The 14,529-nt window shown below is 43.4% G+C and overlaps 1 protein-coding gene across 3 annotated transcripts in view; it reads right to left on the reverse strand.

The window, feature by feature from the left end:
* The window catches only part of palm1a (paralemmin 1a), a 68,069-nt gene that overhangs the window by 37,075 nt on the left and 16,465 nt on the right, over positions 1-14,529 (reverse strand). The gene's annotated exons all lie outside the window — the stretch shown is intronic.

A 14,529-nucleotide genomic window follows, 5' to 3' on the forward strand; every position in this document is an offset into this window, starting at 1 on the left:
CAAATAAAATGTGAAACTTGAAACGCGCGCACACACACATACACAGAGAGAGCGAGCGAGCGAGAGAGAGAGAAATCTGGATTTCATCCTCCCGTCCCATTGACAGTTGTAATATCTAATTCCTGCCTGTCAAGCATTTTACTAGAGAGGAAACATATGTATGCGTCGATGCTTTCATACCTGAGGAATTCAGAGCATGTGCAGATCAGCTTTCATACACACATTCTTTCCTGGATAGACTCCTAGTCATACTGTATATGAAATACTGTATGTGTATGGTTCATTACTGGACTATAGCTGAATTAGGTCCGTTCAATTAGTTCACATCACTGACCCCCCCGAATAAAAAGCAAATACTATAGCAAAGAAAGTAACAGCTCGTGCATAGGACTCAATAGGTGGAATGAAGCCCAGAAAATGACGACCACACGAAACGCTGATTCATTGGCAACAGCACGACTTATCACAACCCACACAAGTTCTTTGACTTAAGAAAAAGCATAAAAATACATATGACCAACACCTTAAAGGAAGTATTGACTTATAAAATAGATACCACGGATAATTCTGTAGAACGTCGCCCCCCCCCCCCCCACACAAACGTTCTCATTTCGATATCTTTGTGGGGAAATAAGGATGCGCATGAACAGTCACTAATCACCACACGAGGTAATTCCATTTATCTCATGAAACAGGAAGAAAGAAATTGGAACAAGGGTCATTGAACAAAGAAAATACTGATGTCGGGCGATAATATGCTGCAGGCCTATTGTTGACTATGTTTCTCAAGCGCCTGCTTGGCTAATTGATTCCAGATATTCAGGCCACAAAAATGTGCGGCCACATATTCACACAGTCAAACACAATAAAACACATTAACACACAGTGAATGTCATATGGTCCCACTTTACATGAAATGCCCCAAAAAAACCTACGTACAGTATTTACCTGGTACTGTAGCTACATATGTAGATAGGTATAGTGTATTTACAGTGTAAGTAGGCTACAACTGTTGTCCAGTTTGCAGTTTATGTTATTAGACACATTTGAACCCTTATTCGCATTATATTTGTAACTAAACTCAAATGAATGGTGGCCAAGTCTACCCTTACATCAGAACAATTGTTAAAGACTGCCAAACCATACAGTGTTTATATCACACCAGGGCTATTTCATCAGAGCTAAATCAGGATTGGTCCTCTCTCTGGCCAGTTTGAGATTGGCCCTGGATTCATTTGGCTCCTCCAGGTCCCAGAGGATTGATCTGCCATGCATACCGTGCAGCAGCACTTGTCTCTACGCTCCAGTTGAGAGCTCTGTGTAAGAATGCCAGAAGGACAGCCTCTCCTTGACCTTTCAACCCCAGAGAACGTAGAACAAAAGGACAATCTAGCCTCAAGCAGCAATGGCCAGTAGCTTAGTGATAGCTTAGTGGAATAGGCAAGGACCAAGTTGAGCGAGTGCACTACTCAAGAGCCCTCATCTAAAAGAGCGATCGACATCCGTAGCAATGCATTGTCACTCGTGGGTTTCGTAGCCAAGATGACCGACACCGGAATGACATCATTAGATAAATAACAGTAAGACAAGTTGAGCGTGAAATAGGGCGAGAGACAAGCTGAGGCTCAAGCTGGCTCAATATCATATTTTTTTCACGCTAGTTTTCTTTTGAGGGGGAGGGTGAAAATTATGGAATTCTTTCCTGGAGGAGACTGCAGGGGAACAGTGTCAAGAGAGAGAGAGAGAGAGAGAGAGAGAGCATCCAGCGAGAACGCAGGCTGCCAATGTTTCCCCTCGCTTTCTCCACAGGCAGGTTGCAAAATCCCCCCGGAAAACTGCTAGACTTCCAATACCAAAATATGACATCAAGACATAATTTGTTATGAAGTCACGGTAAGGGAAACCTCAAGCTGCACACAGTGTCTCTCTCTCTCTCTCTCTCTCTCTCTACAACAGGGACAGTGACTCTTCATGTGCACTTACAATGCCTCACACGGCGTAATGACTGACCGCACGTCTCCTGGAAGGTCACAAGACAGACAGCCCGTCTGAGAAGCCTCAGAGCTCTGTAACAGAGCATGCTCCGATGGGAGAAGAGAGGGAGAGGAGAGGTATGCATCCCACCCAGACACCACCACCACTACCAGCACCCCTAGTACCATTCCATCCCAGACTGGGAGTGTGCTGGTCGGGAACGGCCCCCCTCTGATAGCCCTGTTTGAAAGATGAGACACACGGCATGCCATGAGGGAACGCAGGAATGCCTGGCCTGCGCTACAGCCCTACCCCGCCGGCCCCAACAACCCCTGCCACCCCAACATGTGTTTCCCATCCCCCAGGACCACCCCCTATATAACACACACCACCTGTAAAAATACCATGCGTTTTTTTGGGGCTCCTAAGTGAAATATATTTGGCTGCTTGGCTTACAGTGGAGAATGGTGTGAGAAGCTGAAGGGGTAAGCAGAGAAAGTGGAGAGCGGGTGGTTATAATTCACAACTAGGGTCTCAAGGTGAAACAGCAGAACTCAGCCTAGGACCATATCTACCAGACATTTTCATTCGCGTAGACACTATGTCCCGGGGGCAGAATGCTATTAACGTGGCTCATCTTCAATGCTTACGCTAGGCTAATGCTAATGCTATGTGTGGCTGTGACTGCTGGGTCCGAGTATGCAGAATTCAGCAGAGCTGCATCATGTATGGGCTATTGTCTGGGGGAAATGCCTGCTTGCTGCTGTGTGCCCAGTCAGCAGCTTTGGGCTGACAGGTCGGAGAGAGAGGGAGAGGGAGAGGACAGGACAAAGCCATGTGCTGGCCACCATCGCTGCTGACTAATCTGAATGCTACCTATAGCACCCTCTAGGACACTGCATAAACGATGCTATCATACACAGCGACACGTGCTTTATGCCTCAGCCCCAGCCACAGCTAGGCCAAATCCAAATCTGTATAAGTAAAGGCTACCTACCAATAAGTAAAGGCTACCTACCAATAAGTAAAGGCTATCCACCAATAAGTAAATGCTATCTAAATGGCGCCGGAGCAGAATGCAGACGTTTTATGTGTCCCCAACCGATTGTGTTTTTTTGTTTGTTTATCTGCATTGTTCGTAACTTATTTTTTTACTAATTTTGTACATGATGTTGCTGCTACCGTTTCTTATGACCGAAAATAACTTCTAGACATCAGGACTGCAATTACTCACCAAGGACTAGCAGAATCCTTTTTCTTCTTTCACGACTCTGAAGAGCCGGAGGCAGAGGATATAGGGCTCCTTCGGGAACAGGCCCGAGCCCCGTGATCTGAGTGAAGAGGACGGAGAAAGAGAGGCCGGAGAGCGGGCTGCCTGCTGAGAATTCAAAGGCGATCTAATAAACCCCCACTTCCCTCAATTCTGCTAGCAAATGTGCAATCTTTGGACAATAAAATCGACGAGTTACGAAAAGATTAAACTACCAATGGGACATTAAAAACTGTAACATCTTCTGCTTATGGCTGAAGGACGACAACATCAACATAAAGCTGGCTGGTTATATGTACCGGCAGGATAGGACAGCGGGACAGGACAGGACATTTTTAAAATTTTTGTAAACAACAGCTGGTGCACGATATCTAAGGAAGTCTCAAGCTATTGCTCGCCTGAGGTAGAGTTTCTCATGATGAGCTGTAGACCACACTACCTACCGAGAGAGTTTTCATCTGTATTCTTTGTAGCTGTTTACATAACACCACAGTCAGAGGCTGGCACTAAGACAGCATTGAATGAGCTGTATTCCGCCATAAGCAAACAAGAAAACACTCACCCAGAGGCGGCGCTCCTAGTAGCCGGGGACTGTAATGCAGCGAAACTTAAATCAGTTTTAGCAAATTTCTATCAGCATGTTAAATGCGCAACCAGAGGGAAAATAACTCTGGACCACCTATACTCCATACACAGAGACTCATACAAAGCTCTCCCTCGCCCTCCATTTGGCAAATCTGACCATAATTCCATCCTCCTGATTCCTGCTTACAAGCAAAAATTAAAGCAGGAAACACCAGGTACTAGATCAATAAAAAAGTGGTCAGATGAAGCAGATGCTAAGCTACAGGACTGCTTTGCTAGCACAGACTGGAATATGTTCCAGGATTCCTCCAATGGCATTGAGGAGTACACCACATCTGTCATTGGCTTCATCAATAAGTGCATAGATGATGTCATCCCCACAGTGACCGTATGTACATACCCCAACCAGAACCAATGGATTACAGACAGCATCCATTTTCAAGGAGTGGGACTCTAAACCCGGAAGCTTATAAGAAATCCCGCTATGCCCTCCGACGAACCATCAAACAGAGAAAGCATCAATACAGGACTAAGATCGAGACGTACTACACCGGCTCTGACGCTCGTCAGATGTGGCAGGGCTTGCAAACCATTACAGACCACAAAAGGAAGCACAGCCGAGAGCTGCCCAGTGACACGAGCCTGCCAGATGAACTAAACTACTTCTATGCTCGCTTTGAGGCAAATAACACTGCACCAGCTGTACCGGAAGACTGAGTGATCACTGACATTTTCAACGTCTCCCTGTCCGAGTCTGTAATACCAACATGTTTCAAGCAGACCACCATAGTGCCTGTGCCCAATAACACTAAGGTAACCTGCCTAAATGACTATCGACCCGTAGCACTCATGTCTGTAGCCATGAAGTGTTTTGAAAGACTGGTCATGGCTCACATCAACACCATCATCCCAGAAACCCTAGATCCACACCAATTTGCACACCACCCCAACAGATCTACAGATATTGCACTCCACACTGCCCTTTCCCACCTGGACAAAAGGAACACCTATGTGAGAATGCTATTCATTGACTACAGCTCAGTGTTCAACATCATAGTGCCCTCAAGGCTCATCACTAAGCTAAGGACCCTGGGACTAAACACCTCCCTCTGCAACTGGATCCTGGAATTCCTGACTAGCCGCTTCCAGGTGGTAAGGGAAGGTAACAACATATCCGCCACGCTGATCCTCAACACAGGGGCCCCTCAGGGGTGCGTGCTCAGTCCCCTCCTGTACTCCCTGTTCACTCATGACTGCACAGCAAGGCACGACTCCAACACCCTCATTAAATTTGCCGATGACATAACAGTGGTAGGCCTGATCACCGACAACAACGAGACAGCATATAGGGAGGAGGCCAGAGACCTGGCCGGGTGGTGCCAGGACAACAACCTCTCCCTCAACGTGATCAAGACAAAGGAGATGATTGTGGACCACAGGAAAAGGAGGACCGGGCACTCCCCCATTCTCATCGACGGGGCTGCAGTGGAGCAGGTTGAGAGCTTCAAGTTCCTTGGTGTCCACATCACCAACAAACTAACATGATCCAAGCACACCAAGATAGTCGTGAAGCGGGCACGACAAAACCTGTTCCCCCTCAGGAGACTGAAAATATTTGGCATGGGTCCTCAGATCCTCAAAAGGTTCTACAGCTGCACCATCGAGAGCATCCTGACTGGTTGCATCACTGTCTGATTTGGCAACTGCTCGGACTCTGACCACAAGGCACTAACAGAGGGTAGTGCGAACTGCCCAGTACATCACTGGGGCCAAGCTTCCTGCCATCCAGGACCTCTATACCAGGCGGTGTCAGAGGAAGGCCATAAAAATTGTCAAAGACTCCAGCCACCCTAGTCATAGACTGTTCTCTCATGCTACCGCATGGCAAGCAGTACCGGAGCGCCAAGTCTTGGTCCAAGAGGCTTCTAAACAGCTTCTACCTCCAAGCCATAAGACTCCTGAACATCTAGTCAAATGGCTACCCAGACTATTTGCATTGCCCCCCACCCCCGTTAACTCTACCTACATGTACATACTACCTCAAATAACCGGTGCCCCTGTACATTGACTCTGTACCGGCACCCCCCTGTATATATTGTTATTTTTTTACTGCGGCTCTTTAACTACTTGTTAATTTTTATCTCTTATTCTTATCTTTATTTTCTTTAAACTGCACTGTTGGTTAGGGGCTCGTAAGTAAGCATTTCACTATTGTATTCGGCGCATTTGATTTGATTTGATATCCACCAATAAGTAAAGGCTATTCACCAATAAGTAAAGGCTATCCACCAATAAGTAAAGGCTATTCACCAATAAGTAAAGGCTATCCACCAATAAGTAAAGGCTATTCACCAATAAGTAAAGGCTATCTACCAATAAGTAAAGGCTATCTACCAATAAGTCAAGGCTATCTACCAATAAGTCAAGGCTATTCACCAATAAGTAAAGGCTATTCACCAATAAGTAAAGGCTATCCACCAATAAGTAAAGGCTATCCACCAATAAGTAAAGGCTATTCACCAATAAGTAAAGGCTATTCACCAATAAGTAAAGGCTATCCACCAATAAGTAAAGGCTATCCACCAATAAGTAAAGGCTATTCACCAATAAGTAAAGGCTATTCACCAATAAGTAAAGGCTATTCACCAATAAGTAAAGGCTATTCACCAATAAGTAAAGGCTATTCACCAATAAGTAAAGGCTATCCACCAATAAGTAAAGGCTATCTACCAATAAGTCAAGGCTATCTACCAATAAGTAAAGGCTATCTACCAATAAGTAAAAGCTATCTACCAATAAGTAAAGGCTATCTACCAATAAGTAAAGGCTATCTACCAATAAGTAAAGGCTATCTACCAATAAGTAAAGGCTATCTACCAATAAGTAAAGGCTATCTACCAATAAGTAAAGGCTATCCACCAATAAGTAAAGGCTATCCACCAATAAGTAAAGGCTATCTACCAATAAGTAAAGGCTATCTACCAATAAGTAAAGGCTATCTACCAATAAGTAAAGGCTATCTACCAATAAGTAAAGGCTATCCACCAATAAGTAAAGGCTATCCACCAATAAGTAAAGGCTATCTACCAATAAGTAATGGCTATCTACCAATAAGTAAAGGCTATCTACCAATAAGTAAAGGCTATCTACCAATAAGTATAAGCTATTGACCAATCTGTACAGGCTAAGCTCAGAGGTTTGATGGAGGCTGTTTGAGTGGCAAAATCAGGAGATTAACTAATCAATCTGTGCAGAAACATACAGAGGGTTACTAGTGGGTCAAAGAGCAGTAGTGAATCTATTCTGCAAATGAACAATCTAGCCAGAATTTTGTTTTGTTTTTCAGCTGCAGTACTGAGTCAGTGCATGCTTTGAATGTTCAGAATTCTCCAAAATGAAGATCATACGTCTCGGAGCATTCACAAGCTAATTCTCTCACTGTCACGTGTGCATTTTAATGAAGCACAAACAACGGCAGGAGGGTTTGGTCAGTCCTCAAAGAAGAGATTGTTCCCCTTCCACAGAAACTGCTTCGTTTTCATGAAAAATGTCCCCTTCTAAATATTTCATAAATGCGTAAATTGTTGCGTTGCACAATATTAGCCCTTGAAGCTTTTTGTCATTAGAGATAGGATGATAAATGTATCAACATGGGGCCAGACAAAATGGTCGTGGTAAATCTCTGTGGGAATGTTAAGACTTCCAGCATCAACACATTGGGCTCTAATGCCTGGGGGTATTGCAGAGTACTGGCCCACTTCACTCACGAATACTGACCATAAACTGGCACACAATGCCCTTTTTATTACACATTTTTATTTCATGTCAATGTTTATATTTTTTTAGTTGAACATTTCATTGGAAGTGAATCTGTGGTGTGCTGTGACCTGGTGGTCAGAGAGGACTCTGAGGGTTTGAACAGTGAGCTGGGTGATCAAATGGGTCTTGGCCAACACACAGCTCTGGTATAAGATAGGAGGTGGTGGGTGTTTCTGTGTGTGTGTGTGTGTGTTGATTCATTTTTGTAATTTATTTTTTAAATATGGATGTCACAAATGTATCATTTGTACAGTGCTTTATAAAATATATATATATATATTTTAAATTTTTACACTTAACAGTGTAAAACCTAGCAGTACTACTTCGTCGGGGCAGGGACTCTACAAGTCGTCAAAAGCGTTTCACAGGAATGCTGGCCAATGTTGACTCCAATGCTTCCCACAGTTGTGTCAAGTTATCTGCATGACCTTTGGATGGTAGACCATTGATATACACAAGAAACTGTTGAGGGTGAAAAACCCAGCAGCGTTGCAGTTCTTGACACACTCGCCCTGCACCTACTACCATACCCCGTTCAAAGGCACTTAAATATTTTGTCTTGCCCAATCACCCTCTGAATGGCACACATACACAATCCATGTCTCATTTGTCTCAGGGCTTAAAAATCCTTCTTTAAATCTGTCTCCTCCCCTTCATCTACACTGACTGAAGTGGATTTAACAGGTAACATCAATAAGGGATCATAGCTTTCACCTGGTCAGTCGATGTCATAGAAAGAGCAGGTGTTCCTAATGTTTTGTTCACTCAGTGTATATTCCACGGGTATTTTACAAACTACTCTGATTACACATATTGTGAAATTCTATGTGGTTTTAGATCTTAGTTTTACTTCAGTTGGAGGTGCGATAGTGTTGCCTGTGTGTTGTTGTATCATTATTGTTTATGCTTAGGCCAATGCTATCATCCTCCATGCCATCATCCTCCATGCCATCTCCTCTCTGGCCCCTGGAAGTTTGGCATTCCAGGATGCATTGCACATCCAGGAAATCTACTCCTTGGGAAAACTGCAGGCTTTTCAAGGATTCCAATTTCTCTCGGAATCAGTGATGCCATACTAAGTAGGATATACTCGAGTCAAGTCTTGGTGATGGCAAGGACAATGACACAGTTCTGAGTGCGGGAAACTAAAAAAAGTATGTGAAATATGTCAGCTCAGCTTGATTAGATTAGGCAGGTAAAAAATTCAAAGGAAATGGTGAAATTAGTGAGCGCAGGTGCCAAGTCACTTCAAATACTGAGAGATGTGTTCCGCATTGCTGATGTGGTCAGGGGATTTGGAGTGAGCTTGGTGCTTATTCTGAGTGCGTCATAATAACCATTCGGAAACCAACGCATAAACCAAACAGTTTCCTCGACAAGATATTTAGCAAAATATGACAGAAAGATGAAGTAACTGTTAGAGTAAATGTAGAATTAGTGCAGCGGAACCCAGGCTCAATAGCAATGCAATAATACACAGTGATCTAGCCATGAAGCCTGCTACTATTTTCCACTTTTATCTGAATTCAGAGATGGAATAACTATAATTATTTTTCCTTTTGACATTTCCTTTGTCGATTTTGAATTGAGCCCATTTCACACTGATCACCATTCCTCTGTGTCACGTCCTGACCTTAGTTCCTTTTTTATGTCTCTATTTTAGGTTGGTCAGGGCGTGAGTTGGGGTGGGCATTCTATGTTTTGTTCTATGTTAGTATTTCTATGTGTTTGGCCTGGTATGATTCCAAATCAGAGGCAGCTGTCAATCGTTGTCTCTGATTGAGAACCATACTTAGGCAGCCTGTTTTCACCCTTGAGTTGTGGGTAGTTGTTTCCTGTTTTGTGTGTATCACCTGACAGAACTGGTTTGTTCGCGTTATTTTGTTTAGTGTTCAGTTTTGATTAAATTGACAACATGAACACTTACCACGCTGCACCTTGGTCCTCTCCTTCTTCCACCTACGAAAACCGTTACACTCTGACACAATATATCTTTACTTATAAAAAAAGAAAAGAGCTCATTGAGAATATGGAATCTGAGACATCTATTCTGTATTCCCCCAAAAATGACATCAGACACACAAATGAACTGCTGCAGATGTTTTTCCTCTCAAGCGGAGAGAATGTCTAGATGGGCCAGCTTATTTTACTCTCCTGTTACCACTGTTACAGATGTAGGATCTTAATTTGAGGCAGTTTGCTACAGCAGGAAAACAATCCTGCAGCAACAGGTCATTTTTATTATTATGTGGATTATAATTAATGGACATCATTGTAGGGATTGAAAGAAATAAAAACAACAGGGAAAATCAAGCCTTTTTAAACCTCAAAAGCAAAGGGAACTGAACTGCCACTCCCTACCTTCAGGCTATGCTCAAACCCTACAACCCAACCCAAGCACTCGGTTCTGCCACTTCTGGTCTCTTGGCCGTCCCACCCCTATGGGAGATTAGCTCCTGCTTAGCCCAGTCAAAATTCTTCTCTGTCCTGGCACCATGAAAACGTCTAAAAACCCTACCTCAAAAATAAGAAATCTCAGCTCCCACCATTTACATTTACATTTACATTTAAGTCATAATGTACTATGACTGTGATATGTGGTTGTCTCACCTAGCTATCTTAAGACGAACGCGCTAACTGTAAGTCGCTCTGGATAAGGGGGTTTGCTAAATGGCTAAAATGTAAATGATAAATCAAATGGCAAGGACATTTGCTAGTACTGTAGCAAGCTATCAATGTGCATGATATCTAACAAGCAGAGCGAGGGTAGGGGGGGGGAAACAAACATGAAACGCCGATGCGCATTCTGACTAAGTGACAGCAAACTTGTCTCTGCCCGCTGCAAGTTGAGCACACGCAGACACAGACCCCTCCTCGCACCGCTCCTAATCTGCAGATTGTTTGTCTAAAAACACACAGGAAGATAGGTCTTTTTCCAACATCTATGAAGGCATATTAAAACCCTTTTGGGTTCTCCAATCACGAGTATCATCCGATCCGATCCAACTATCAACTGTCAATTTACGCATACGATTAGTAATACGAGTATGGCCAGGTCGGCACACCCCCTGAGCACGTCCATCACTATCCTGATACAAATATTTTTCAATATCTGTGTTTTTGCATGTACATCGATTGGTTGATTAATCTTATGCTACACAAAGATAAAATAAAAATAAAAAATGAATTATTTTACCTTTATTTAACTAGGCAAGTCAGTTAAGAACAAATTCTTATTTTCAATGACGGCCTAGGAACAGTGGGTTAACTGCCTGTTCAGGGGTAGAACGACAGATTTGTACCTTGTCAGCTCAGGGATTTGAACTTGCAACCTTTCGGTTACTAGTCCAACTCTCTAACCACCAGGCTACCCAAACCTTTTTCTAAACTAATCCAATCTGTTCGATTTATTGCACCCATTACTGAGATGGTTGTTCCAATCTAGATTATCCTCATTCATCAATCATCACTACCCTGGCATGCATTCTGATGGCAGTTTGCTGGTGATTAAAAGTTCCAATTGTTAGATATCCTCACTCTGGCTGGATTCCAATAGGAATTACACATCAGTGAGCATAATGTGACTTGCAGGCCTGATGTGGCCTGTAAACCAAGAGTTTCGCATCACTAATGTGTTATGTTATAACTAGGCCCTCAAAGAAAGGCCTGATGATATACACTATATATACAAAAGTATGTGGACACCCCAGACCCGTTGCTGACAGGTGTATAAACTCGACTACACAGCCATGGAATCGCCATAGAGAAACAGTGGAAGTCGAATGACCTTACTGAAGAGCTCAGAGATTTTCAACGTCGCACCATCATAGGAGGCAACCTTTCCAACAAGTCAGTACGTCAAATGTATGCCCTGCTAGAGCTGCCCCGGTCAACTGTAAGTGCTGTTATTGTGAAGTGGAAACGTTTAGGAGCAACAACGGCTCGGCCGCGAAGTGGTAGGCCAAACAAGCTCACAGAACGGGACCGCTGAGTGCTGAAGCGCGTAGCGTGTAAAAATCCTCTGTCCTCGGTTGCAACACTCACTACCAAGTTCCAAATTGCCTCTGGAAGCAACCTCAGCATAATAACTATTATTCGGGAGCTTCATGAAGTGGGTTTCCATGGCCGAGCAGCCGCACATAAGCCTAAGATCACCATGTGCAATGCCAAGCGTCGGCTGGAGTGACGTAAAGCTCGCCACCATTGGACTCTGGAGCAGTGGAAACACGTTCTCTGGAGTGATGAATCACACTTCACTATCTGGCATTCTGATGGACGAATCTGGGGAGGTTCTAGGAAATCCCTTAAAAAATATAAAAGTGTTGTCGGTAGAGCCGTTCATAGAGGGTTCTAGGAAGAACCTTCAGAGCAGCAAACTGGTGGGTCGCAGGTGTCTGAGTACAAAAAAATATGAAGAAATACTCCAGTCTGAACTTAAACGACTTAAACCAGGTAGAAAGTGTGTAAGAAATTATAATGAACTTTTATATTTTTATAACTTAATCTCAGAGAAAAATATAGAGCTATTAGCAGGCCTATTTTGGTTGATTTTGTCGTCTCAAAACAGTGAGGTATTAACATTTTTCGTCAAGAATATGGGCAAAATGCTCTTATTGACAATGAAAGTGGTCTTGTTCCCTTGTCATATAATTGCTACATTTAATATGAATACAGGATTAAAAATCGTTTTCAAGATTGTATTTTGCCGATTATTTTTCGGGAGGCGAATATTTGGTCGCGACTGAGACAACCTGGTTCAATTTGGGTCCCAAGCCAAAACCAGTTGAGAAGCACTGCTTTAGAGTACAAACAGGTTCTTGGTAGAACCCTTCAGAGGGTTTTAGGCAGAACCCTTCATAGAGGGTTCTAGGTAGAACAAACCAAAGAAGTCTCTATATGGTAGTACTTAGCACATTTTTCCCGAGGGTACACTTCATAGGCCAGACATTCTGTTGTCAAAGCAGGGCTGAATATGTCTTACCGATGATGTCAAGCCCAAAAAGCAAAACAAAACATGTAGATGACAAAGAACAGCTTTAAGGCTTCATGTTCGACACCACTGTCCCCCACAATGACAGGAATTATTCTGCAGAGTCGGCAAAGGGCAGCTCTAAAGAGCCTGATTCGTCCAGAGTGCTAGTCTGCAGTGTAATGCGATCGAGGCCAACGGGCATCCTGTCCCTCATCACATGGAGTGTGGGACACAGACACAGTGACAGACTGGGTGGGGTCACATCATGCAGACCGACAACGAACCAATAGAAAAGAAGAGCTTTGGGTTTTTTCTATCCCCAAACACAACACTGGGGCACTTCCTCCAACACCCTCCTCAAGCAGCAAAAGAAGGGAGGAGCATGGAGTCAGACCACCACTAGTCTCAAGACATTTCCTGCCCTGCTGAGAATAGGGTGGGGTACTTGCACTGAATACTCATAAATCTACTCTTTATTTGGGTTGGTAATTTTGCCCATTTTAGTGTCCTTTTGACTTATTACAGCTTATCTGGTCCTACACAATCATAGTTCAGCTATTGGAAATATGGTAAGCCATTATGGTGCCCTTGCTGATTTCAAAACCTAACAACAACAACGATGAAAGAAGAGAAACCGAGACAGACGGTGATGTAACACCATTTACTAGACTCATGGGGAAGTCGTGTCACGGTGTTGTGGCTGCCACTGTCTGTGCACTCGGTACCCTACACTTGGAAAAAAAGGTGCTGTCTAGAACATAAAAGGGTTCTTCGACTGTCCCCATAGGAGAACTCTTTTGGGTTCCATGTAGGACCCTTTCCACAGAGGGTTCTATATGGAACCCAAAAGGGTTCTCTCTGGAACCAAAAAGGGGACAGACAAAAAACCCGATTGGAATCTTTTTTTCTGAGAGTGTAGGCTAGGCTTGCAAAATTCTTGAAACTTCCAAGGTTTTTCATAAAATCCCAGTTTAAGGATTCCGAAAATCAGGAGTGAATGAACATGAAAATAATACTTCAACTGGTAATCATTCAGCTTGGATTTCTCCAAAAACAGGGAACTTTGGGAAAGTATCCAGAATTTTGCAACCCTGCTGGCCTGCCTTCCTCCCCTAGCCCGACCACCACTGTCTCCCCTGGACAATGGAGGCTCCAACTCTGACTCAAACCCTCACAAGGCTAATGGGGCGTGCCCTGATAAGGTCCACACAGATAAATAATCCCAGTGCAATAAAACCATGAGGAAATGTCACTGCTGACAAGTTCAGGGCTCAGAGATGATTATCTTAACCTTTTAGCATAAAGACCCAGGAGGTGAAAATACAGTTAAAATATCTCAAAACTTTTGCTGATGGATGAATCTGCAGCCTGGCTATGAGCAGATTACAGGGTGCCTTTTGTAAACAGAAAGGAATGCTTTGAAATTCCTACACTCCCAAATCAGTCCCGGTTGTCACAATATTTGATGTTTTACTTTTGTGAATTTCTAAATCAAATTCTTACCAATCCAAAATGCTCTTGAATGCTTTTGTCTAGAAATAGTTGCAATTGTTTGCTTAGGAAGAGTTTCTCTTCTGCTTGTTGTTTAATCTCAAAGTTTGGCGATCGATGAATCCGTACTTACGTGTGGGTTTCCTTGGTCTCCATCCTGTTTGGACAACAGGATGGGGTGAGACACTGTGAGCCATTAGAGTAGGCACTAAAAGTCTAAAAGTTGCAGCCACATACATTAGTGAGAAACACACAGGAAACAGCCTTCTGAGTGTGACAATACATTGAAATGTCATGTGCATGAATGAATATAACAAAAATATAATACTCCAACGTGTACTGTATGATAAAATTGATGAACATATGACAGATATAGCAACAATAAGGGCACAAATCCACACTACATACTAAACACATG

Source organism: Oncorhynchus nerka, linkage group LG24, assembly GCF_034236695.1.
Source record: "Oncorhynchus nerka isolate Pitt River linkage group LG24, Oner_Uvic_2.0, whole genome shotgun sequence".
NCBI classification, from domain to species: Eukaryota; Metazoa; Chordata; class Actinopteri; order Salmoniformes; family Salmonidae; genus Oncorhynchus; species Oncorhynchus nerka.